The following is a 23,855-nucleotide window of genomic DNA, read 5'->3' as shown; positions in this document are numbered from 1 at the left end:
GCCAGCCGGAGAATTCCCAGGCCCTGGTAGAATTCCAGAGCCTAGGGAAGGAGAGCACACGGAGTCCAGCTTCCCGTTCTCGCAGAAGTGGAGACTGGAGCCCAGAGAGGCTGTGAGAGCTGGCAGGCCCACACAGCGGGCTCGTGGCAGAGCCCAGGTGTCCTGACTTGGACAGCAGGGTTCCCCCACCGCGCCCACTGCCTCTATTATCTGCTAAGACCTACTTTTAGACCCAGGCAGGCACCTGCAAACATCCCAACACCTCCACACGGCGGCGGAGGACAAAGAACGTGGGCCGACCGGGGTCAGTGTCTTGAACAGGCTGACCCAGCGGGACGATCCCGGGGTGGGGGGCGGGGAGGCAGGCAGGCTTCCGGCAGGGGTGAGAGTTGACTTGCCCCAGATGGGTGAAGTGAGTCACTGGGAGCCATGTTCACACTTCCTCCTTTCTCTGGGCTTTGATCCAGCTCCCTGGAGGGAGGCACAGCCCAGATTCCCGGGGCAGCCATCCTCCTCCTCTCTCCAGACTGGGGTGCCGGCTGTCTGCACCCCCCAACTCCTCCACACATCCTTTCTGAGGCCCTGGTAAGTTTCCATTTTGGCCCCGGCTGTCTGACTCAGGCTTGACCCATCCTGTGGGACGTCGGCTGCAGAAAGTTGTAACCTTCCCTCTCCTACTGCTGAGCTTGGCCATGCATCTCAGTGCCCTGAGCCACGTCGTCCCCTCCTCTCCCTGGCAGGATGATCAGACATGGCAAAGAACCCCTGGCTGCCCAGCCACTGGAACAAAATAGATGACCGCAGGGTGGGTCTCCCCAGAGACCACATTCCCAGGGAGCCCTGGGCTGCAGACCAGAGACAATAAGCCCAGTGGCTGTTTCCGATTGAGGGCCTACTATGTGCCAGGTTCTAATGCAGCCAGTATTACTGCCCCCATTTTACAGAGGGGGCGTGCAACAGTCACGGGGCGGGCGTGAATGACCGTGGCATCTGGCAGCGCTGAGGGCCCAGTGGGGACTCGTATCATGAATTCAAAGTGTTTTTTTTTTCTCTGCCACGTGCAGCTGGCCGGGTGGAGGTGCAAAGCAGACAGAGAGTTGGTTTAACCAGTAGGGGGGGTTTTGTCATGTGAGGCTGGCGTGAGGATGGGGAGGTGAAGGAGGTGGCTGGTGACGGAGAGGGGGCTGGGGGGTGGGCAGTGAGCAGGGCTGGGCTCCCTGGATGGGGAGAGCTTGGGGTACCAGAGGGAAAGGAAGGAGGTGAGGGTTTAATGTCAGGGGTGGAAACTCTGCAGCGGTGTAGGCACTGGTCGTGGGGCTCTGGATATTGGGGTGGCCATTGCTCATAGGATGGGAGGTTTGCTTCACGTGGAGTCCTCACCCCACGGGCGGCTCGAACAGGCCCTCAGTGAGTGTTTATGGTGTGAATGAGTAGCATTCTACTTGGAGCAGGATGACCTCAACAGTATTTTACTTTCTTCTACCTATCTTTTCTTTTTAGAACAGCTGTATTGAGGTGTAAGTCACATACCATAAAATTCACCCTTTTAAGGTTTTTTTTTTTTCACACGTAGCTTTTGGTATATTCGCAGAGTTGGGCAGCCATGACCACTGTCTAATTTCAGATCATCTTGATCGCCCCAAAAGGAAGCCCGACACCCTCCCCGCCCCAGAAAAGGAAACCCACCACCCATGACTAGTCCCTTACCGGTTCCCCACCCACCAGCCCCTGGCAACCACTAGCCTACTTTCTGTTTCGTTGGGTTTGCCTCCTCTGGATGTTTCTATCAATGGAATCCTACGTGGTCTTTCAGGGCCGGCTGCTTTCTCAGCATGCTTGCAAGGCCTGCACCCATGCTGTAGCGCATATCAGGACTTTGTCCTTTGGAATTGCCAAATACTTCATTGCATGAATACTCCGTTTTGTTTATCCATTCCCCAGCGGACGGACACTTGGGTTATTTCCATTTTTGGCTATTACAAACGGTGCTGCTGTCGACATTGCTGCACAGGTGTTGTGTGTGACCTAGATTTTCCTTTCTCTTGAGTAGACAGATACCGAAGAGTGGAGTGGTGGGGGCAACTTTATGTTGTTTGAATTCTTTCCAATAAGCACATTATTCTTTTATAATAAACCAATATTTAAAAAATCCTGTTTTCGGGGCACCTGGGTGGCTCAGTCGGTTAAGCCTCCGACTTCGGCTCAGGTCAGATCTCACGTTCGTGGGTTCAAGCCCCGTGTCAGGCTCTGTGCTGACAGCTAGCTCAGAGCCTGGAGCCTGCTTCCGATTCTGTGTCTCCTTCTCTCTCTGTCCCTCCCCCTCTCATGCTCTGTCTCTATATAAAAAAATAAATTAAAAACATTAAAAAAAATTTTTTTTAAATCCTGTTTTCTAAAAAGAGGAGCTGAATCCATAGAAAAAAATTGTGGCCCAAACTTTGAGCCTGGGAAAGAAGGACTAGCTGAGAGCCAGGACTGAGGCCACCAGCAGGTGGGTGTGTGAGCAAATTATAGCCCTTCTCAGGGCCTCACCTGTGACATGGGGGGGTGGGGGGCAGGCAGGACAGCAGCTGAGCTGGAATGAAGATGTCTCAGGCCCTTCCCAGCCCTGACAGCTCAAGATCTTAAGGCAGCCTAGGTTCCCACACCTGGTTTGAGAAACAGATCAGGGAAATGACCTGGTCTTGTGAGTTCTCCCTAACAGGATGAGTAGACCACATTCAACCCAGAAGGATGTTTTAGGTCACTGCCTCTTCGATCTCCAATTGAGATGTGAAGAGATAGTTAACTCTATCTGCCATGGAATCTTCCACTTTAAACCAGTGTTTCTCAGACTGACATGTGCCCTCGAATCTTGGGGATCTTGTTAATATGCAAGTGTTGAACCAATGGGTCTGAAGTGGGCTGGCAATTCTGTCCTTCTGACAAGCTCCCAGGTGAAGTCGGGGCTGCCGGTCCCCGGATCACAATCTAAACAGCAAGGCTCCGCTCCTCCTATGCACAGAATGGAAATGGCACTCCACAAATTTTGCTCATCTGCTCATTAGGGAACTCCGTCTCTATTGAATGTATTTTAACGGCTGTCTCATAACTGTTTGATGAGTAGATGGATGTAAGAACAAAATGCCTCTGTTCCAGGAGGGACGTGGGGAAAATTGATGTTGCGTGATCCTCGCGATAACCCCGCGAGATTAGAGGGTGCCCCGTCTTGCAGATGGGGAAGTTCGGGGAGGGCAGGCAAACGGCGGAGCTGCGGTTTGTTCCCCAGCGCGAATCCAAACCCAGGGCTCACTCCCGGCACTGCAGCTCCCCTCCTCCCGCTGCCCCCCACGTCCTGACATTCCCTAGGCCCCCCTTTCAGTTGTGGCTATGGCAACAGATGCCAGCCCTGGAAAGAAAAGATCTCCTCCTCTGGACATGCAAATTTAAGGCACAAAGATGGTCTTTGCGACATCACTGATAACAGAAAGGCTGGAAACTCCACCGCACACCACAGGATTGCTAAGAGATGACATAAACCATACAAACTGCCTTCCTGTTGGCTTTTCTCACTCACCATTTCTTTCTTAGGTTTCACCCCTCCTTGTTGCGCGTTTGTTTCTCATTGGTGACTGTCCCTTTCACTAGAATGCAAAGTCTTTGAAGGCAAGGACATTGCTGGGTCCTCTAACTTCTGAGTACACAGTAGGTGCTCAATAAATATTTGTTGTCTGAATGAATCTAAACATTTTGAGAGAGCAGGTAAAAAAGCAAATTGCAGAACAGTGTTCTGGGAACAACTCCATTTTTGTTTAAAAAATGTTTGAACGCAGGAACAGAAAAATCTGTAAGACTACGTATTATCTTGAGGACTGGGGCTGGGACTGAGATGTAGGTCATTTTCACTTCCCATTGTTTCATTTTGCTTTTGATATGAGTATGAACTTTTTAAATAGTAATGAAAAGTAAAAAATTTTTAAAACAGGGGCAGAGGGAGAGGAAGAGAATCTTTTTTTTTTTCCCCTATGTTCATTTATTATTGAGACAGAGAGAAACAGCATGAACAGGGGAGGGGCAGAGAGAGGGGGAGATTTATTTATTTATTTAGAGAGACAGAGAGAGAAAGAGCATGAGCAGGGGAGGGGCAGAGAGAGGGGGAGACACAGAATCCAAAGCAGGCTCCAGGCTTCGAGCTGTCAGCACAGAGCCCCACGCGGGGCTTGAACTCACGAACCATGGGATCATGACCTGAGCCGAAGTTGGATGCTTAACCGACTGAGCCACCCAGGCGCCCCAAAAAGTAAATGTTTTTTAAAAGGCTAACCATCGAAGGTGTGACTGGCTGGGTCAGTCAGTGGAATCTGTAACTCCTAATCTTGGAGTTGTGGATCAAGCCCCGTGCTGGAGGTAGAGATTGCTTAAAAGTAAAATCTTTAAGAGGCGCCTGGGTGGCTCAGTCGGTTGAGCGTCCGACTTCAGTTCAGGTCATGATCTCGCGGTTCATGGGTTCGAGCCCCGTGTCCAGCTCTGGGCTGACAGCTTGAAGCCTGCTTTGGAATCTGTATCTCCGTCTCTCTCTGCCTCTCCCCTGCTCACACTCTAACTCTCTGTCTCTCAAAAAAAAATAAATGCTAAAATAAATAAAATCTTTAAGGGTTGCCTGGGTGGCTCAGTCAGTCAGGCATCTGACTTCAGCTCAGGTCATGATCTCGTGGATTGTGAGTTTGAGCTCTGCATTTGGCTCTGAGCTGTCAGCACAGAGCCTAGAGTTGCTTCAAATTCTGTGTTTCCTGCTCTCTGCCCCTCCCCCGCTCATGCCTCTGTCTCTCTCTGTCTCTCTCACCTGGGTGGCTTAGTCAGCTAAGAGTCTTACTCTTGATTTTGGCTCAGGTCATGATCTCATGGTCCATGAGATTGAGCCCTGTGTCAGGCTCCTCACTGACGATGTGGAGCCTGCTTGGGCTTCTCTCTCTCTCTCTCTCTCTCTCTCTCTCTCTCTCTCTCTCTCTGCCCCTCCCCCACTTGCTCTCCCTTTTTCTCTCTCACTCTCTCTCTCAAAATAAATAAACTTAAGGACAAGAAGAGCCCCCAGAGAGACCCCTCACCCCCTCCTCCACGTGAGGTTATAACAAAAAAACACGTGTCTGTGAACTAGGAAGCAAGCCCTCACCAGACAGTGAACCTGCTGGTGCCTTGGTCTTAGACTTCCCAGTGTCTGGAACAGTGAGAACATAAATTTCTTTCGTTTTTTAATGTTTATTTATTTATTTATTTAGAGAGTAAGAGAGAGCACGTGAGCAGGGGAAGGACAGAGAGAGGGGGAGACAGAGGATCCGAAGTGGGCTCTGCGCTGGCAGCAGAAAGCTTGACACGGGGCCCGAACTCAAGAACCATGAGATCACGACCCGAGCCGAAGTCAGGGACTTAACCAACTAAGCTCCCTAGGCGCCCCCGAAAATAAATTTCTGTTGCTTATAAGCTCTCCAGTCTGTGCTATTTCCTTACAAGAGCCCAGATGGACTAAGATAAACATGTATGTGTATAACTGACTACAAAAAACCCGCCCGCCAGATGCACAATGGAGATAGTGTCTGACCTCTGGGACCAGCAGTGCAGAAGAGGCAATCTGCTTCAGAGACCAAGTGCCTTCGCCTTCAACGCCGTGCTGTCTCCGCAGGGACACGTGAGGGTAGCCCCTGCTGATGCCAGGGGCTTGTCCCTGAGGTCAGCCCATCACCTCCCAACCGTCTCTGGAGGCCGGGGTCTCTCTCCCTGGCTCGGAGCTCATGGGCTCCCAGCCCCTCCGGACTGCACGCCCAGGATAGGAAAAACAAAATCCCTGGAGGAAGGCAGCTGGGGGTGTTCTCCGATGAGCTTCTGGGGACCTAAGTCCCAGGGCCAGCTGGCTGTTGGGTGATTCATCCGCCTCATTATCCCACACGGGCTAGAGGGCACGACGGTGCGCTTCGCTTTGATCACGGTCTCCCCGACAGATCTAAATGCAGTTGTGGGCAGAGCATTAGGACTCCTCCTGCCTTCGCGGACTTGACACATACCCCAAATTAGGGTCCCGTAGAGACTCCGAGGACTCTGGAATGCTTCCATGGTTGGGGGCCTGGGGGGGAGCGTCTTCCCAGTGCATTACCAAATGAAGAAATGCTAAAATGGCTTTACAAAAACTATAGTACATTTTATAAATTTTTAAATGTTTTATTTACTTTTGAGTAAAGCAAGCAGGGGAAGGGCAAAGAGAGGGGGACAGCGGGCTCTGTGCTGACAGCTGTGAGCCCAATGTAGGGCTCAAACTCATGAACCTTGAGATCATGACCTGAGCTGAAAGCCATTCAACCAGCTGGGCCACCCAGTGCCCTTAAAATTACAGCACATTTATTTATTTACTTATTTATTTATTTGAGAGACAGCTTGAGCAGGGGAGGGTCAGAGACAGAGGGGGAGACACAGAATCTGAAGACAGATTCCAGGCTCTGAGCTATCCGTCAGCCCAGAGCCCAACGTGGGGCTCGAACCCATGAGCCATGAGATCATGACCTGAGCCAAAGCCGGACGCTCAACTGACTGAGCCACCCAGGCACACCTACAGTACATTTTAAATGTTTTCATTAAACAAATTAACCCCTTTACGACACACACAAATCACAATGTGTTTCAGCTAATCAGAAGATGATCAGAAGGTATTCTAAAAATACTCACACACAACAGATCACAGGCTTGTGAGGCCTGGTAAGGGGACGGGAGATTATAGCTGTCTGCTGGGTGTCCTCTCCCACTCCTGTCTGAGGCGAAGCCACAGCACGTGATGGTTGGTGCCTCCCATTCTCTGTCACATCACACACCTACTGTGTTTTCTTCTCCACACTTCTGTGCCACGAGACCGGAGCCTTCTCTGTCCACGTCACCGCTGTCTGGTATGTGGCACTCCATAAATTTTGGTTCAGTGAACGGACATGTGATCTCCTTGGTTAGGTGAGATCAGGTGCACACACATACACCACGGGGTTTTGTGATAAGAAATAGTGTGTGATGGTTCCCAGGAAAGCAATTTCTTTTTTTTTTTTTTTAATGTTTTATTTATTTTTCAGAGAGAGAGAGAGACAGGGTAAGCAGGGGAGGGTCAGGGAGAGAGGGAGACACAGAGTCTGAAGACAGGCACAGGCTCTGATCTGTCAGCACAGAGCTTGACGCAGGGCTCGACCCCACAGACCATGAAATCATGACCTGAGCTGAAGTCAGACGCTTAACTGACAGCCCCCAGGCACCCCAAGATTTTTCAAAAGCTCCTCAGGTGATTCTCATGTGCAGCAGAGTTCACAATCTCTGTCTTAAGATACGTTTTGATTTGTTTTTGGTGGAGCTAATGTATCAATTCTTTCCTTCGTGGTCTGTGTTGCTTTTGTTTGTTGTGTTTTTTTGTTTTTTTTTAATATTTATTTATTTTTGAGAGAGAGGGAGAGAGAGAGCATGAGCTGGGGAGGGCCAGAGAGAGGGGGAGGACAGAGGATCTGAAGCAGGCTCTGCCCTGAGAGCACAGAGCCTGACACGGGGCTCGAACTCATAAATGGCGAGATCATGACCTGAGCTGAAGTTGGATGCTTAATGAACTGAGCCACCCAGGTACCCCTGTTTTTTTGTTTTTAATTTTAAGAATTAAAATTAAAGATTGCTCATAGCAATCATCCTGTATTTTTCTGTAAGTTGTAAAGTTTTATTTTCACATTTAATATCTGGATTGGTGTGTGTAGCAAAGTCCCATTGCACATCTTTCCAAATGGGCTACAGATGATCCCAGTACCATTTCGTATCATGCTGCAGGTCTTCTCTGGGAGTCTTTCCTGCTCTAGCAAGTAGGCTTCCTTTCCCATAATTAATATTTATGACTCGTGTGAAGTGTTTCATTTTTTTCCGTGAAAAAAAAACCCCCACTCCTCTTAAGAAAGGCTCTGGGGGCGCCTGGGGGGCTCAGTCGGTTAAGCCTCCGGCTTCGGCTCAGGTCAGATCTCACGTTCGTGGGTTCGAGCCCCGCGTCAGGCTCTGTGCTGACAGCCAGCTCAGAGCCTGGAGCCTGCTTCTAGTTCTGTGTCTCCTTCTCTCTCTGCCCCTCCCCCTCTCATGCTCTATCTCTCTCTGTATCAAAAATAAATAAAACATTAAAAAAAACTTAAAAAAAAAAAAAAAGAAAGGCTCTGAAACGCATTCACCCAGACTGTGATTGCTAATGGCATTAAAATAACACCACTCCCAAGGCGTCTCTGAATTGAACAGGGATCACACTTCAAGCAAAGGAGAGACGTTCTAGTAAAGAAGAGAAGTTCTAGCAGTGACATTTCGGCTGAGCTAGCCACTGGGTGGGGTGGGATGGGGAGGAGGCCAGCAGCAGCGCCCAGGAGCCCCTGAAATCATGCCGCCCGGGGAAGCAACCCCTGTTGGACACATAGGTCCCTCCTGGCACACGGGTAAACATTTCACAGAACTGGGCAGAGGGAATCTGAGGAATCTGCTGACTTCTCTAGTGGACGGAAGGGGAGACTGGAGGGCAGGGAGATTAGAGAAGGGTTTGGCTAGCCCCTGCCGCTTATCCGGATTCCTGGCATCAGAGGAATCCTTATCATACCTGACCCTTTCTCCAGGGCCAAATGCAGCCTTTGCAAGACTGAGTGAACTCTACTTGGAATGTCAGGTTGTTTTAGATGAAAGACGGTCTCCCTCAGGGAAATAGAGCACTAGACCTTTTGGAAACTAAACACCAGGGTTTAAGGAGCCTCTGCAACCCTCAGATCCAAATTCAAGTTTTAGTTTCTCCCTTTATTAGAGTTATGGTAATGCTGCTTCCGTCAAAAACTTCTAATGAGCAAAAGTCTTGGAAAGGGCTTTCTTATTTTTTTAAATTTGTTTTTAATGTTTTATTTATTTTTGATACAGAGAGAGACAGAGCATGAGACGGGGAGGGGTAGAGAGAGAGGGGGAGACACAGAACTAGAAGCAGGCTCCAGGCTCTGAGCTAGCTGTCAGCACAGAGCCCGACTCGGGGCTCGAGCCCGACGCGGGGCTTGAACCCACGAGCATGAGATCTGACGTGAGCCGAAGTCAGAAGCTTAACCAATTGAGCCACCCAGGCGCCCCTGGAAAGGGCTTTCTAAGCGGCACAACTCCTGCCAAGTGTTAGCTGTGTGGATGAGAGGCCCGTCCAGTCCCTAGTTGAATGTCATCCTGAATGATTATGCTCTGAGCCTCTCCTAAGGGAGAAAAAAAAGAGAGGTATTTGAGTTGATGTTTTGTAATTCACTTACCCTAAATAACACTGGGCAAGAGCTGAATCACAACACATGAATTATAGCCTGGACATAAGATTGTTGGAAACATTCCCCAACATGTTTAGCCAAAATGTCGTTCATTCCACAATGTTCTCCTTCTGTATCCCACTCCCAGCCAAGAACGGACTCAGCCTTAAGGGAGAAGAAGCCTGAATTCAACAACATTGTATGTTGCATCTTTATTTTTTCAGTGTATTTATTTTAAGTAGACTCCACACCCAGTGTGGGGCTGGAATTCATGACCCTGAGATCAAGAGTCAAACACTCTTCTGACTGAACCAGCCAATCGCCCTGTGTTTAGCCTCTGTCTTATATTTCCACATTGAGCCAGACCTCTTCAGGTAAGGAGGGCTCCAGGACCAGAGGTCCTCAAAGGACCAAAGCTGAGGTTGTCAGAGATGTCATAAAGTGATTCAGGCATCACAGGAGAGGATGTAGTAAGAAGATAAACATCAAGATTCCTTCCAGTTCTGAAGTTGACGTGGGTGAGTTCCTGCCTTCTAGAAGCAGATGATCTGGTTAGGGAGATAAGGCATGAGCCACGTGAGTATGTGTAGAAAGGCCAGAATGAATGACAATGAAGAAACTGTCCTGAGACCTCGGAGTCCAGTGGGGACGGGAGAGGGATGCATTCTTGGAGATGAATCTTGATGTGCCTGCGGTGGGGGTAGGCCTGGGAAGGGGAAAGGGAGGGGAAAAGACAGCTGTGGGAAGAGGCTGGAATCCAGTCCAACTATCATTTACTGAACACATCTCTGAAGCAGATGCAAATGCAAATCGGAATTTCAGTCCTGAAGAAATTCTGAAATACTGTCTTGGTGTCGGACATGTGACATCTTCTTCAAGCTGAAACTGGTGGGTTCTATGGGCAATGGGGCAGGCTGTTCTTTGTTTCATAGTAACGATCCGCTGGAGTAGGGCGAACCCCGCCCAAGGATGGCCCATTAGCCTCGTGACAAGAGTGGGCTTCTGGTGGGCACCTGGCTGGCTGAGTGGATAGAGTGTGCAATGCTTGGTCTTGAGGTCATGAGTTTGCCCCATGTTGGTGTGGAGCTTACTTAAATTAAAAAAAAAAAAGTGGGCTTCTGGGTTCATTATTCTATTTGCTCCTCCAGCCCTCTCAACTCTTTCACAATCAACAGCCCACCGAAAACCTGCTTTTATTTTGGTGTACCTGGCTGGCTCAGTCAGTAGAGCGTGTGACTCCTAATCTCTGGGTGGAGAGTTTGAGCCCCAGATCAGGGGTAGGATTTACTTTAAAAAAAAATTGCAGGTTGAAATAAGTATAAGGAAGAGAGATGAAGCAAGGGAAAGGAGTTCTTGATGGTACAAAGGGCCTAAGGAAGTGCTATTTGAGACCTGACTAATGTGGAGGAGGCTTCATGTGCAGATCTGGAGGCAAAGCAGTACAGGCAGAAGAAACAGCAGAGGTCAAGGCCTGAGCCAGGAATAGGCATGATGGATCTGAATGATCACTGCAAGGAACGGTGGCTGTTTTTTACTGGGTGGGGTGTATGGATTTAACCCATCAAGGCGCTCTCTTAGAGCTGACTACAGGACAGGCATGGCTCAATAAATCCACCTACGTGACTTGGGACAAGTAAGGTTGGAAGGCTTGGACCAGCCATCGCTCAAGGAAGGGTGGGTCCTTGGTCTGTAACTGCCAATCAGCACGCTTGGGATCTTAGGGCAGTAACATAAGGACTATAGTTTGCTAGTCAGTGGGAGGCGACTAATCCAACCAGGCAAATGCTCCTTACATTCTGGACATTGCCGGGGCATTGCCAGGGCTCACAGGCACTCCGACACCTTCTCTGCTCCCCACGGTGCACATCGGGGTCCTCAACCTCATATTGTAGGTGAGGAAGCTGAAGGCAAATGATTTGCCTCTTACATGGCAAGCTACAAGCTAGGCTGAGACCCAGTTTTCCTGACACCCCTTCCCCAATCAAGGGCTCGTTCCTTAAAGGATTGGCACATTGACCCCAAGACATGGGGGCCCAAACTCTGCAAAGCTGATGAGTGGGGAAGAGCCTGCTTCTTCCTTCTCTTACCCACCTTTGCATATTTAGTTATAAATACACCACTTTACATTTCCAGACACAATGTCTGGGCCTCTGTTCCTCTCCAAATTCATGTTCTATCATATCCTCAGTAATATTTACTGACAGTAAAGTTGAATGTATTATTTTGGATATAAGAATAGCACATTTGCATGAGGGATGAATCTTAAATCAATGTGGGGTGCCTGGGTGGCTCAATCGGTTTGGGCCTCTGATCCTTGATTTTAGTTCAGGTCATGATCTCAAAGTTCGTGGGACCAAGCCCCGCATCAGGCCCTGTGCTGACAGCGTGGAACCTGCTTGAGATCCTCTGTCTCCCTCTCTCTCTGCCCCTCTTCCCTATACCTATTTCAACCTGCAATCTTCTTAAGGTGCCTCTTAAGTCAACTCTTAAAACTGTGGAAGATTAAACTGGAAGGATGCTCTGGGATTATCTAGTCTGGAAGCTGGCAAACTTCAGCTCCTGGGCCAGAGCTGCCTCAGTGCCTGTTTTTCCTACAGCCTGAGAGCTAAACAAGTTCTTTTTTTTTTTTTTTTTTTTTACATTTTTAAATGGTTCAAAAATAACTGAAAGAAGAATAATGTTTCATGACATGGGAATATTACATGAAATTCAAATTTTAGTTTCCACAATAAAGTTTTATTGGAACATGTCCACCTTCATTTGCTCACAGTTTGTCTGTGGCTGTTTTTGAGCGACAGTGGCAGAATTGAGTAGTGGCCACAGAGACAATATGGCCCATCAAGCCCAACATGGTACGATTCGGCCTTTTGCAGAAGTTGGCTGACCCCTCGACTAGACCAGCAGCTCTCATTCTGTCGGTGGGGAATTGAGACATACAGAAACTGGGCTGAGGTCACACGGTCTGCCAACGGCCGGTTGAGGACTCTTAGCTCCCTGTCAGGGCTCTTTTTTTTAAATTTTTTAAATTTTTTATTATTTTTTTAAAATGTTATTATTTTTATTTTTGAGAGAGAGAGAATGCAAGGGGGTGGGGAAGGAGAAGGAAACACAGAATCTGAAGCAAGCTCCAGACTCTGAGCTGTCAGCACGGAGCCCACAGCACAGAGCCTGACATGCGGCTTGAACCCATGAACCATGAGATCATGACCTGAACCAAAGTTGGACACTTAACCGACTAAGCCAGCCAGCCCCCCACCCGGTCAGGGCTCTATTTGCTACACGACCACATCAAAGCAGATAAGAAGCTTCTTGGTTTATCCTGACCATGACCACTTGGTCCTTGGCCCTTTTGTATGCCTTCTCTCTGCTCCTCACACACAGGCCTGATCTAGGCTTCAGAATGAGTGAGCAGGTGCAGGGGCACCCAGGTGGCTCAGTCGGTTAAGCCTCTGACTCCGGCTCAGGTCATGATTGCGTAGTTCGTGGGTTCAAGCCCCAAGTCAGACTCTGTGCTGACAGCTCAGATACAGATTCTGTATCTCCCTCTCTTTCTGCCCTTCCCTGCTCATGCTCTCTCTCTGTCTCTCAAAAATATGTAAATGAATAAAAAACAAATAAATGAACAAGACAAAATAAAAACACACCAAAACACTATATTCTGGCTGTTGGGGGAGCGTGGAGAGGAAAGTAGTTCTCCTACAGCCCCAGGGGCAGTTTTAAGTAGGCGAGGGGAGCTGAGCTCATGACCCAAATTTCTCCTTGCTCTAAGTGGGCTGAAGAAAAGAACATCTCATTTGGGGAAGGCTAATCATAAGTGGGCCTAGCGGGGCTTGCAGCCTAGTATCAGTGAGGTATTTATGAAGTGTAATTAATGTTTGCGGCGGGCTTGGGGATCCTCCAGATTAAAAGGTGCCCAGTGCAGGGTGGACGGGTGTTACAGTGAAGGCCGATACAACTGTTGTTGTTTCCTGAGGCAGCGGGAGACAAAAGTAGGTTAAGACCGTGTGGCACAATCCTTCAATGTGACCCAGAACAGGAAACCCGTGTAGGGAGACTATCACATCAGGTGGTGTAGAAAATGTCACCGGGAATGCATAAATCCCCAGAGGCAGAATGGTTGGCTTGAGGACACCCAGTCATGCCTAGAGGAAATCTGGCGGGGCTAATTGGAAAAACACAGAAGACTCTTCCGGCTTTACAAGGCAGGGGACTGAGCTGCATTACTCAGCAAATATCTTTTCTCAGCCTGAGCGTGACTTCTGAGATTTTCTGAGAGCTGAGTATTTTTTTTTCCAGGTAATCCTAAAAGGCCCGGTGCTGGGTAACAGCAGGAACTAGGCTGGAAGTCTAATTAAGCATTCCGTATTACAACGCTTAAAGACACTCACGGGATCCCGGTGAGCTCCAAACGCCTAATTCCTAAATTTAATCTTCAACTACTCCGCTGAATCCTCTTGGATGACTATAGCTAATTATCTAATAGCGAATCACCAGTGATCATGACTTCTTCTTGCAGATATTCTGTGAGAATCACAGAGAAGGGCTTCTCCTAGGAATGAAACCTTAGTGTGGGATGCCTGGCTGGCTCAAGGCGATAGAGGGTGACGCTCTTGATCTTGGGGTCATGAGTTCAAGCCCCATGTTGGGGGTAGAGGTTACTTAAAAAATGCATATTAAAAACCAACCAACCATAGCATATAGGAAATTGCTTTCAAACTCCAGGAATCAAGTATATTATCTATTGTAATCCTGGTAAGAAAACAGAAATGCACTAGATGGGGATTTTTTTTTCTTAGTTATTCTTATCAGCTAGAGCTTTGGTCCAGACCAGTTCTACAATATGTGTGAAGATCATATAGATTTATCATGAAAATAGGTCAGTGTATTGGGGTATGTTAAGAAATTCTCAGCAGAGACATCAACAAACTTGAAACTTTATTGTTACCTAGAAAAGTAAATCCACATCTCTAATTTGTATTTGCTTTGGAAATTATAATCTACCAAAAACCAAGGCAAAGCAAAGAAAGAAAGGAAGAAAAGGAAGGGTAATACAATACTTATGATGTGCTCAGTATTATAAATGTAACTTGGAACTTTGTGACACTCACATCCAGCTGGCTGACTTAGATGGTTTCGGGTCTTTTTTGGTCTTTTTATTCTTTCTCACTTCTGTGACATTACATGGGTTAATAGGTAAAAGTTGACAAACAAACCAGTTGACAGACATTTTAGGTTTTGCTCTATCCCTCTAAGAAAAAAAAAGCCTATGGGGTGCCTGGGTGGCTCAGTTGGTGAGCGTTCGGCTCTTTTTTTTATTTTTTTTTAATGTTTATTTATTTTTATGAGAGAGAGACAGATAGAAGGCAGGGGAGGGGCAGAGAGAGAGGGAGACACAGAATCCAAAGCAGGCTCTAGGCTCTGAGCTGTCAGCACAGGGCCTGACATGGGGCTTGAACTCATCAACCGCGAGATCATGACCTGAGCTGAAGCTGGACACTTAACCACCCCAAGCATCCACCTCTTGATCTCAGCTCAGGTCATGATCTCACAGGTTGGTGAGTGAGCCCCGCATTGGGCTACATGTGGCCAGTGCGGAGCCTGCTTGGGATTCTCTCTCTCCCTCTTTCTGTCCCTGCCCTGCTCACGTATGCTCCCTCTCAGAGTAAAGAAATCAACTTTAAAAAATTTTAAAAAGCAAAAGAAAAGAAGTCTAAGTAACAATAACCGTCTTTCCACATTTACATAAAACTTCTCATTTAAGGAGTCAGAAAACCCAGTGGACTTTATCCTAACTCTCCTGGACATAATAAACACTTTGGATTTGAATCACATTTCCCAGACTACAAAGCACTTTTACGCCCATTCTTTGTTTTACTGGATCTTCAAAACAACCCTGTTTTGAAATTAACTCAGTGAATGTTTATTGAACAACTACTGTTTGCCAGACATTAGTTTAGTTTAGTGGCAAAGTCATACAAAGATCCTGCCAGAAACGTTTAAGAGACAGGCCCAAGGACGCGGGAAAGAAATCAAAGCCTCCTGACGGGTGTGCTGTATCACTCTTCTCCTGTGCAGTCGGGGTAAACGAAGCAGAGATCACTTCCTGGTCCTGACACCCTCTCTTAGCGTACTAGCAGCATTTCTTGTTCCGGCTTGTTCAACCACATCTGCTTACCAGCATTTACACGGTGTGTTCCAGCTTTTGGTCTCTCACTGGAGGAACTATTTCTCTATCTATCGGTTTATTACTTTTGGACAGGAAGGAAGATTTACTGATAGGGCTGAATGAGGAGGGGCCATTGCCAAGGTGCCCCAGAGGGCAGGGCACGCCATCTGTTCAGAGGGCCACCAGTGGGGATGTGTTTGACCTTATAGCCACCTGGGGGGCTTTTCAGCCACTGTGTCTTTAAATCTGTCCACATTAAACTCAGTAAAATGCCACTTATTTATTTTTTTTTTTCTTTACAGAGAAATAAAGAGAAAGAGCATGAGCTGGGGAGGGACAGAGAGAGAGAGACACACAGAATCCGAAGGGTCCTCCAGGCTCCGAGCTGTCAGCACAGAGCCCGACACAGGACTTGAACTCATAATCCGTGAGATCATGACCTGGGCTGAAGTCGGATGTTCAACCGACTGAGCCACCCAGGTGCCCCAAATCCCACTTCTTGAAGATGTGGATCTGCCAGCAGTCAGGGAACTTGAACTTGGCCCTGCTTAGAGCTTGATTCACATGCTCCTTGTTTTGCAGCTTGGTACGGATGGACATGAGGACTTGGCCAGTGTGGACCCTGGTCACTGTACCCTGAGGTTTTCCAAAGGTAGCTAGCTGCATACCTGTGTGGAGCCTAGATTGGAGACAGTATGAGGTCAGAAACGAATGGCCACTGTTTCCAAAGTCCCTTAAGGGAAATCATACAAACAACAGGCTGTATACACTACCCAAGAGGCTACTGTTCGCAGCCATGGCACACTGGCCCCCAAGGGGAAAGTGTATGTTCCGTTTAATTGGCTGAGTCAGATGAACCATTTTATATTCCTGTCCAAAGCCAGTTCCTGTCTGCACGCAGTCCTTCTCCCTTACTTAAGAACCCGGATCCGGTCAAACTCTCCTGCCCACATCACTTATCTACTGTATAAGCAGTGCTATAAAAGAGTCTGGTAATTTCTTCCATCTTAAAAACAAGCAAACTTCTCTAGATCCCATTCTCCCCAGCCACTCACCCCTCACCAGCTACCATTCCATTTTCCTGGTCTCATTTTACACCCAACTTTTCCCATTCTCTGATTTAAATGCCAATTAAATATTTATTGAACAAAGGCAAGGACAGTTCACACAAAGAATAAGGAAATTCAAATATTCAAAGGACTTGTTATTAAAAAACAAACCCAACACTGGTTCTGTTTTTCTCTAAAAGACAGAACTGTAATCAATGGTTAGAAACCTCCAGCATGGGGGCACCTGAGTGGCTCACTCCAATAAGCATTTGACTCTTGGTTTCAGCTCAGGTCCTGATCTCATGGTTCCCGAGTCTGAGCCCTGCATGGAGCTCTGCGCTGACAGTGTGGATCCTGCTTGGGATTCCCTCCCTCTCTGTTCCTCTCTTGCTTGTGCTCTCTTTCTCTCTCTCTCAAAGTAAATAAACTTAAAAAAAAAAAAAAAAGGTTTATTAAAAAAAAAACCCAAGGGCGCCTGGGTGCCTCAGTCGGTTAAGTCTCTGACTTCAGCTTAGGTCATGATCGCATGTTCGTGGGTTCGAGCCCCGTGTTGGGCTCTGTGCTGAATGTTTGCTCAGAGCCTGGAGCCTGCTTCTGATTCTGGTCTCCCTCTCTCTCTCCCCCTCCCTGCTCATGCTCTGTCTCTCTCTGTCTCAAAAATAAATAAAATAAATTAAAAAACCCCAAACGTCCAGCATATTTGTACAAATAACTTCATTTTCTCCAATATGATAGATGCTATACTTTTTTTTTTTTTTAATTTAAAGAAAGGGTATGTGGGGTGCCTGGCTGGCTCAGTTAATACAGCATGCAACTCTTAATCTTGGGGTTGTGGGTTCAAGCCCCACATTGGGTATACCCACTAAAAAGTAAATAAATAGGTACGAAAATAGGAGATATGTCTTTTAAAACATGTAGTAAGTTTTGGACCTCTCAAGGAAGTCAATTATTCACAATATATCCTCCATGCCAGCAACTGATATACTCATACCATTAGAAATAAATCTCAAATCAACTAACCGGTTTGTGAGGAAAAAGACCTTTTGCCCCTCATCTGTATTTAAGTTCTACATCAGTGATTTTTCAGGAGGTGTGAGAAAGTCTCACAAGGCAGATGTATCAGAATGGCCTAGGATTCTGGTATTCTGATAATCCATCATAGGGAGACAGTCTTCCTTGGCCCCCAAATGGAAAAAGCACTGGGAAAATCAGGGTAACTGATGGAAGCCTTGTGTGGGCCGGGACAAGGGAAAAATGGTTTAAGGCTAGCCAGGGCAATGTCTCATGAGTATTAGAAAATATAAATTCAATCATTTAATATTTTAGGCTTCATCCAAATTGATAAATACTTCCAAATAAAGATGGTTTCAAAGGGGGCTATTCAGCATAAATGTTTCAGGAGGATATATACGGAATGCATTATATCTGTATTTTATCACATGCTCCTATAAGAAACGATCAGGTAATGCAATTCAAAATAAAAATGTTAACTGAACTATATTTATCAGTCTACAGGACTCTCATGGTGGAGCTGAAGCCAGGATGAGAAATACGTTTTCAAATAAAGCACACGGCCAATCTAGTTAACTGTCATTCACTAGCGACTCCTATTTTTTTTTAGTGTTTTATTTATTTTTGATATAGACAGAGACAGAGCATGAGAGGGGGAGGGGCAGAGAGAGAAGGAGACACAGAACCAGAAGCAGGCTCCAGGCTCTGAGCTAGCTGTCAGCACAGAGCCTGATGCGGGGCTCGAACCCACGAACGTGAGATCTGACCTGAGCCGAAGTTGGAGGCTTAACCAACTGAGCCACCCAGGTGCCCCTAGCGACTCCTATTAATAGAGCAGTCTCCAACATGACAAGGGCAGGAAACCTGTTGAAAGGGGCACTTTCCCATTCTTGTGATAGATTGCCATCATGGGTCTAGGCTTTTTACGGGAAGTTCAACAAAAGCTGCAGAATCATCAGGGATTATTGAGGTACACGCTTGAGAAACCGGGGCAAAGTCTGCTTTGTTGCATCTGTAAGCACTCCATGACTGGCTGAATCACCTCAGACTGCTGGTGAGCACTGCTGGTTACATAAATTCCAGGAAAAGCTCTCTGCTAGATTCCTTGTCCTACTGACCAAGTTCTTCCAAGTACTGACCAAACTCCAAGTTCAGAATTTGCAGATTTTATAGGAAGTAGTAGTCTTTTGTATAACATTCATGTCATCACGGAACAGGTGCAAAGCTGAAAGCAGACCATATCTTGAGTGGGTTATAACTGTTCCAGAAGCCTAAATGTTTTGAGTTCCTGATTCTTGCACCGATCCAGGAACTCTCAGAAACTGAAGGGTACTTTCTACCATCACTGCCCCTGGCATCTTCCCCTCCGAATTCACTGTAGTACTTTTCCCAACGTGACTCCAGACTCACAAATTTTTTTCTTCAATCTAGTCCAGGCAGACTCCTGACCCACTGCTCCACCAAAACTTCTCGTCAAGGTCGCCAATGACCCTATGGTGCTCCAATAGTTAATCCTGCCTCACCACAGCATCCCACAGTAGAGCACTCCCTCCTCCTCCAGTTTCTTCCTCGGACTTCCTGAACACTTCCCTCTCTTGGTTTTCCTCCTCCCTCACTGGTTTGCTCCTTCTCAGTTGCTTTGCAAGTTCCTCCTGACTTCTGAGATCTCTTTCCTAAGTGTCAAATGCCCCAGGGCTTTCCAGGTTCTCTTCTCTTCTATAACTACACTTAACTCCCTGGGTGATCTCATCCGGTTTCAGACTTTAAATTCCATTCCTATGCTGACAACTCCCAAACTGTCTCTCCCTCCCTCCCTCACCTTTTTCCCACCCTCTCTCACACATAGTCCCACAGACACAATATATATAGAATGCATCTCCTGAATAATACAGATCTTCAGAACATCCTCCTGAACTTGAGACTCATAACCAGCTGCCTACCTAATGTCTCCATCTAATAAATATTTCAACCTGAGCTCTTCATATTCCTCTATAAAACTATTCTAGCCAGTATTCCCTATTTCAGTTGTTTGCAACTCTATCTTCCTAGTTGCTCAGGTCAAATACCCCAGGCTCATTTTCGACTCCTCTTTTTATCAACTCTATGTTCAATCCATCAGCAAGGCATTCTGGATTTACTTTCAAAATATATCTAGGATCCCTCAGACCCTGAAGTCACCCCTACCTATCTCTTGGATTACTGAAATAGTCCCCTCATGGGCTCCTGCTTTTATCCTTAGTTTCTTAATTCTCAATAACTCTCAAAACCTCAGTCACCTATGCAACACCTCCATGTCAATTAAAAGCCAAAGTCCTCCCCCATGGCCTTCCAAGTTCTATAGAGCTGTCCCTACTCGCCTGAGCTGACATCCATCATCTCCTACACTCTCCCCATTGTTCATTCTGTTTCAGCCACAGTGATTTCCTTGCTAGATTTCAGATGTGCCAGTCATGCTCCTACCTGAGAACCTTCGCACTTCCTGTTCCCTCCCCCTGGAACCGCCTCCCTAAGTAGCCACAATTTGGTTCCTTAGTTTCTGCTAGTCTTTACTCAAGTATCTTCTTTTCTCTGTTTTTAAATTTTTATTTGAGAAAGAGAAGAGAGCATGAGCGCTTGCGAGAGGGGGAGAGGGACAGAGGGGGAGAGCTTAAGCAGACATAGAGCTTGATCCCATGACTCTGGTGTCATGACCTGAGCTGAAATCAAGAAGCAGACACTCAACCAAGTTACCCAGGCACCCCTCAGGTATCTGCACTAGGCCCACTCTAACCACCTCGCTTAATTGCAACGCACGCTTCATTTCTTAAGTGTCTTGATATTTTCACCATAGCATTTACTGCTCCAATTGTTTTCCTGGGGATTATATTGTCTCTTCTCCCCCTCCCACCACCACCCCTGCACCCCGTTTCCCAAACCAGCCAAGCTTCAGGAGAATAGCAATCTGACTGCTGTCTTCAGCAATATAGCCTAAGGACTCAGAATAGGATCTGGCACAAAGTTGATGCTCAAAACTTACTTGTTAAATAAACAAAGTACTAAAGAGCTTGCCATTCAGAAGTCTTTTTGATGTATTGTCTATACAGGACATTTATTTTATTTTTTATTTTTTCCTGTTATTTTTAAATTTTTTTTGAGAGACCGTGTGAGCAGGGGAGGGTCAGAGAGAGAGAGAGGGCGACACAGAATCTGAAGCAGGCTCCAGGTTCTGAGCCAGCTGTCAGCACAGAGCCCGACATGCGGCTCGAACCCACGAACCGTGAGATCATGACCTGAGCCGAAGCCGGACGCTTAACAGACTGAGCCACCCAGGCGCCCCTATACAGGCCATTTAAACCATGATGCCAAGATGCCAAATCTATAGGTTCCACATAAACTGTACAGTTATCAGGAATCTTGTTATATGGATGAACAGCTGTACTCCGGCAAGACAAATGTTGGGTTGTCCTGGGGGTCTGTTTTATTTTCATAGATGTGTTTCTATTTTTCTAAGAAACATACTGTTGGCTGCAAAGATTTGTTCTTTGAACTCCAGGACTTCTGAAGTGCTGAACTTCTGAGTTTTGCCTAGACTATTACAGCATGTGGGAGTGCTTCACTGCTGCCAAAAATATTTTGAAGAACTTCCTATATTACTAAAGTCTCTAAAAGAGCTTATTTATCCTTACCAGGAAAGGGTTATAACTGTTATTGTTTTAAATTCCCTCCTATGCTAGAATTTGGCCTGAAAAGCTCTCCTTTCCTGGAACAATGGCTAGGATCTTCAGTCTTTCTATGCTGTTTAGAAAAGCTGCACACAATCTTCACCAAATGTCAAAAAAATAAGCCCAGGGGGCCTAGCACATACCACTCTGATTCTGCCCTGGCTGTCTCTAAGATTTAGGCTTAATGAAACAGTCTGGTGAACATCCAGTTTTTCTCAGGGAACACAAAACCGTACAAATTAAGCAGCTCAGTTTAAAAAGAAAGAAAAACTATAGGAACAACGGATTGGTGATGGCCTCTAGTCCTACATGGTCTGACAGAATGAAACCAGTCCTAGGACTTACGTACAAAGCACTTTTACTCCAAGGGCAGATCGTGAGATTGTTGTAATTCAGAATCTGATTATTTGAGCTTGGCTTGGCACATTTAAAGCCCACCTGTTTGGGGCACCTGGGTGGCTCAGACGGTTAAGCGGCTGACTTAGGCTCAGGTCATGATCTCACAGTTCGTGGGTTTGAGCCCCGCATCAGACTCTGTGCTGACAGCTCAGAGCCTGGAGCCTGTCTTCAGATCCTGGGACTCCTCTCTCTGACCCTCCCCTGCTCACGCTCTCTCTCTCTCTCAAAAATAAATAACATTTAAAAAAGAAAAGCCCACCTGTTTAATACTGTTTGGCCTTTTGGCATAGGAAGTTGGAAAATGTTTTGAGACGAACATTAGGAGAGAAGTTTCCTCAATTTCTGTTCAACTGTTTTGCAAATGTATGGCACTGGTCATAAGGGAAATGTGAATGAATAGTGCAAAATACTATCCAGTCTACGAAAATACAAATTGCAAATATTTTATACAGTTAAAGGTGTGAAGAAGAACATGTTTTAGAAATAAAAACAAATTTGAGGAATCAGAATTTTTTTTTTTTAACGTTTATTCATTTTTGAGAGACAACGTGTGAATGGGCAGGGGCAGAGAGAGAAGGAGACACAGAATCTGAAGCAGGTGCCAGGCTCTGAGCTGTCAGCACAGAGCCCGACTTGGGGCTTGAACCCATGAACCGCATGATCATGACCTGAGCAAAAGTCTGAAGTCAGCAGCTTAACCGACTGAGCCACCAAGATGCCCCAGAATCAGAATTGTTAAATAGATCCTTTTACAGCTGTACAAAGTGAAAGGACTGTGCAATCAGTCTCTAAATTTCAACTGCCTGGCTCCTAAAGGCATAGCGTTTTGTCTGCCTTATTCTGACCTAATTTCCAATAAAACTAATGGTTTCATACTACTTGGTTGTACAGACAAAAAGTAAGGGTTTAAGAAAAATAGAAGAATATAAGAAACAATGTATTTCATAAGTTCTCAATACCAGGAAAACATGTTGTGCTGTACAGAATATTGAGAGAGATTATAAAAAATTAGAATTCCATGCAATGCTTTTAGTCACACTGAAATGGAGACAAAATTTGGCCTCTAACAGCTACTCCTAAAACGTTTCTTTCATCTGGAAGCCATCAAATCCTGATCTGTTCCCTCAACGATAATAAGTTTTTTAACTTTCCAACCTATCATTATGAGTTTAACTCCCTTATTACTGAAACAGATAACCACCCCCTTGTAATTATACATAGGAAGAGGGGGAAAAAACCCCTACTGTAGCTGTAACACCAAAAGACATGAGGACCTGAGCCAGAAAAGGCTGGCTCGGTTATGAATTCATGCTGCTGTGAAGAAAAACAAAACCTAAACCAAAACAAAACAATCCAAACCCATTAAACAAAAATACCTTGCACAAAAAGCAAAGACTGGAAGACAAATAGAGAAGCATTACTCTTGAATTTCCTGGCTTTGTTGATTTCAGCCGCAAAGTGAACGTTAAAATGCCAAGATTCATATTTTAATATTCCCTTGAAATCAGAAAAACAATAGCTCTTTCAGGATTTGAAATGACACTGGAAGGCACATAATATTTTATTGAGTCAATCTATTTACATACTCATAAGGGGCTTGAAAAAGAAGTGAAATGGAAGCTGTTCTCAACAGACAGAAATAACATATTCCAATCTATTGTTCCAGTTTAGGGCTCAGCTCGAAATAATGGGCCTTAAAACCTATCAGAAACTAGTTGCGCAGTGCGTGCCTCGCGGCCAGCCAATGAACCGCAACGTCTCGGCTCTCCTCCTGCTGACAGCACTTCAAAGACACTTTTCTTTAAAGAGCCCGACCTCTCGGTTACGCTGTCGCTCGGCACCTTTGGCAGGTCTCCTGGCCCGCGGAAGCCCGGCGCTCCTCTCTGCGAGCGCCACTACGGTTCAAGGCAGCGGCATCCGCCACCGAGCTGCCATCCCCACCAAACAAGGCTCCGGAAAGCGCCTTCATTCTCAGGCTCAATTACGGCTTCCCACGGTGGCGTCCAGGCCACGGCCAAATAAAACGCACTCCCTTCCCCGAGCGAGGGTAGGGGTGACGAGCCCCGCTTTGCAAGGGCTCAGAGGGCAGAAGCGACTCGGGAGAGGGCACACGCCCTGCACACGGGGCGCCGCTCAGGGGCGGTGGAGCCCGAGCCTGGAGGCGAGGAACAAAGGCGACCCGCTCGCCTTCGCGGCTGCGCGGGGGTGGAGGGGGGCGTTCCCGCTCCGGCGCCGACACCAACCCCGCCCCCCA

The 23,855-nt window shown here is 46.8% G+C and overlaps 2 long non-coding RNA genes and 1 other non-coding gene across 3 annotated transcripts; 2 read left to right on the top strand and 1 right to left on the bottom strand.

Moving 5' to 3' along the window:
• LOC115299704 lies at positions 1 to 5,286 on the top strand. The gene is made up of 3 exons (XR_003912291.1): positions 1 to 304; positions 468 to 585; positions 5,256 to 5,286. It is a non-coding gene; the product is annotated as an uncharacterized LOC115299704 (long non-coding RNA).
• An 8,303-nt stretch (positions 5,287 to 13,589) lies between these two features.
• LOC115299742 lies at positions 13,590 to 18,072 on the top strand. Its single transcript, XR_003912315.1, has 2 exons — positions 13,590 to 13,672; positions 18,006 to 18,072. It is a non-coding gene; the product is annotated as an uncharacterized LOC115299742 (long non-coding RNA).
• On the bottom strand, positions 16,158 to 16,290 carry LOC115300564. The gene has a single exon (XR_003912729.1). It is a non-coding gene; the product is annotated as a small nucleolar RNA SNORA70 (small nucleolar RNA).
• Positions 18,073 to 23,855: the final 5,783 nt, after the last annotated feature.

This window comes from Suricata suricatta, chromosome 8, assembly GCF_006229205.1.
Source record: "Suricata suricatta isolate VVHF042 chromosome 8, meerkat_22Aug2017_6uvM2_HiC, whole genome shotgun sequence".
Lineage (NCBI taxonomy): Eukaryota > Metazoa > Chordata > Mammalia > Carnivora > Herpestidae > Suricata > Suricata suricatta.
Note: the sequence above shows the minus strand (reverse complement) of the source record. Positions and strands in the feature narration are given on the sequence as shown.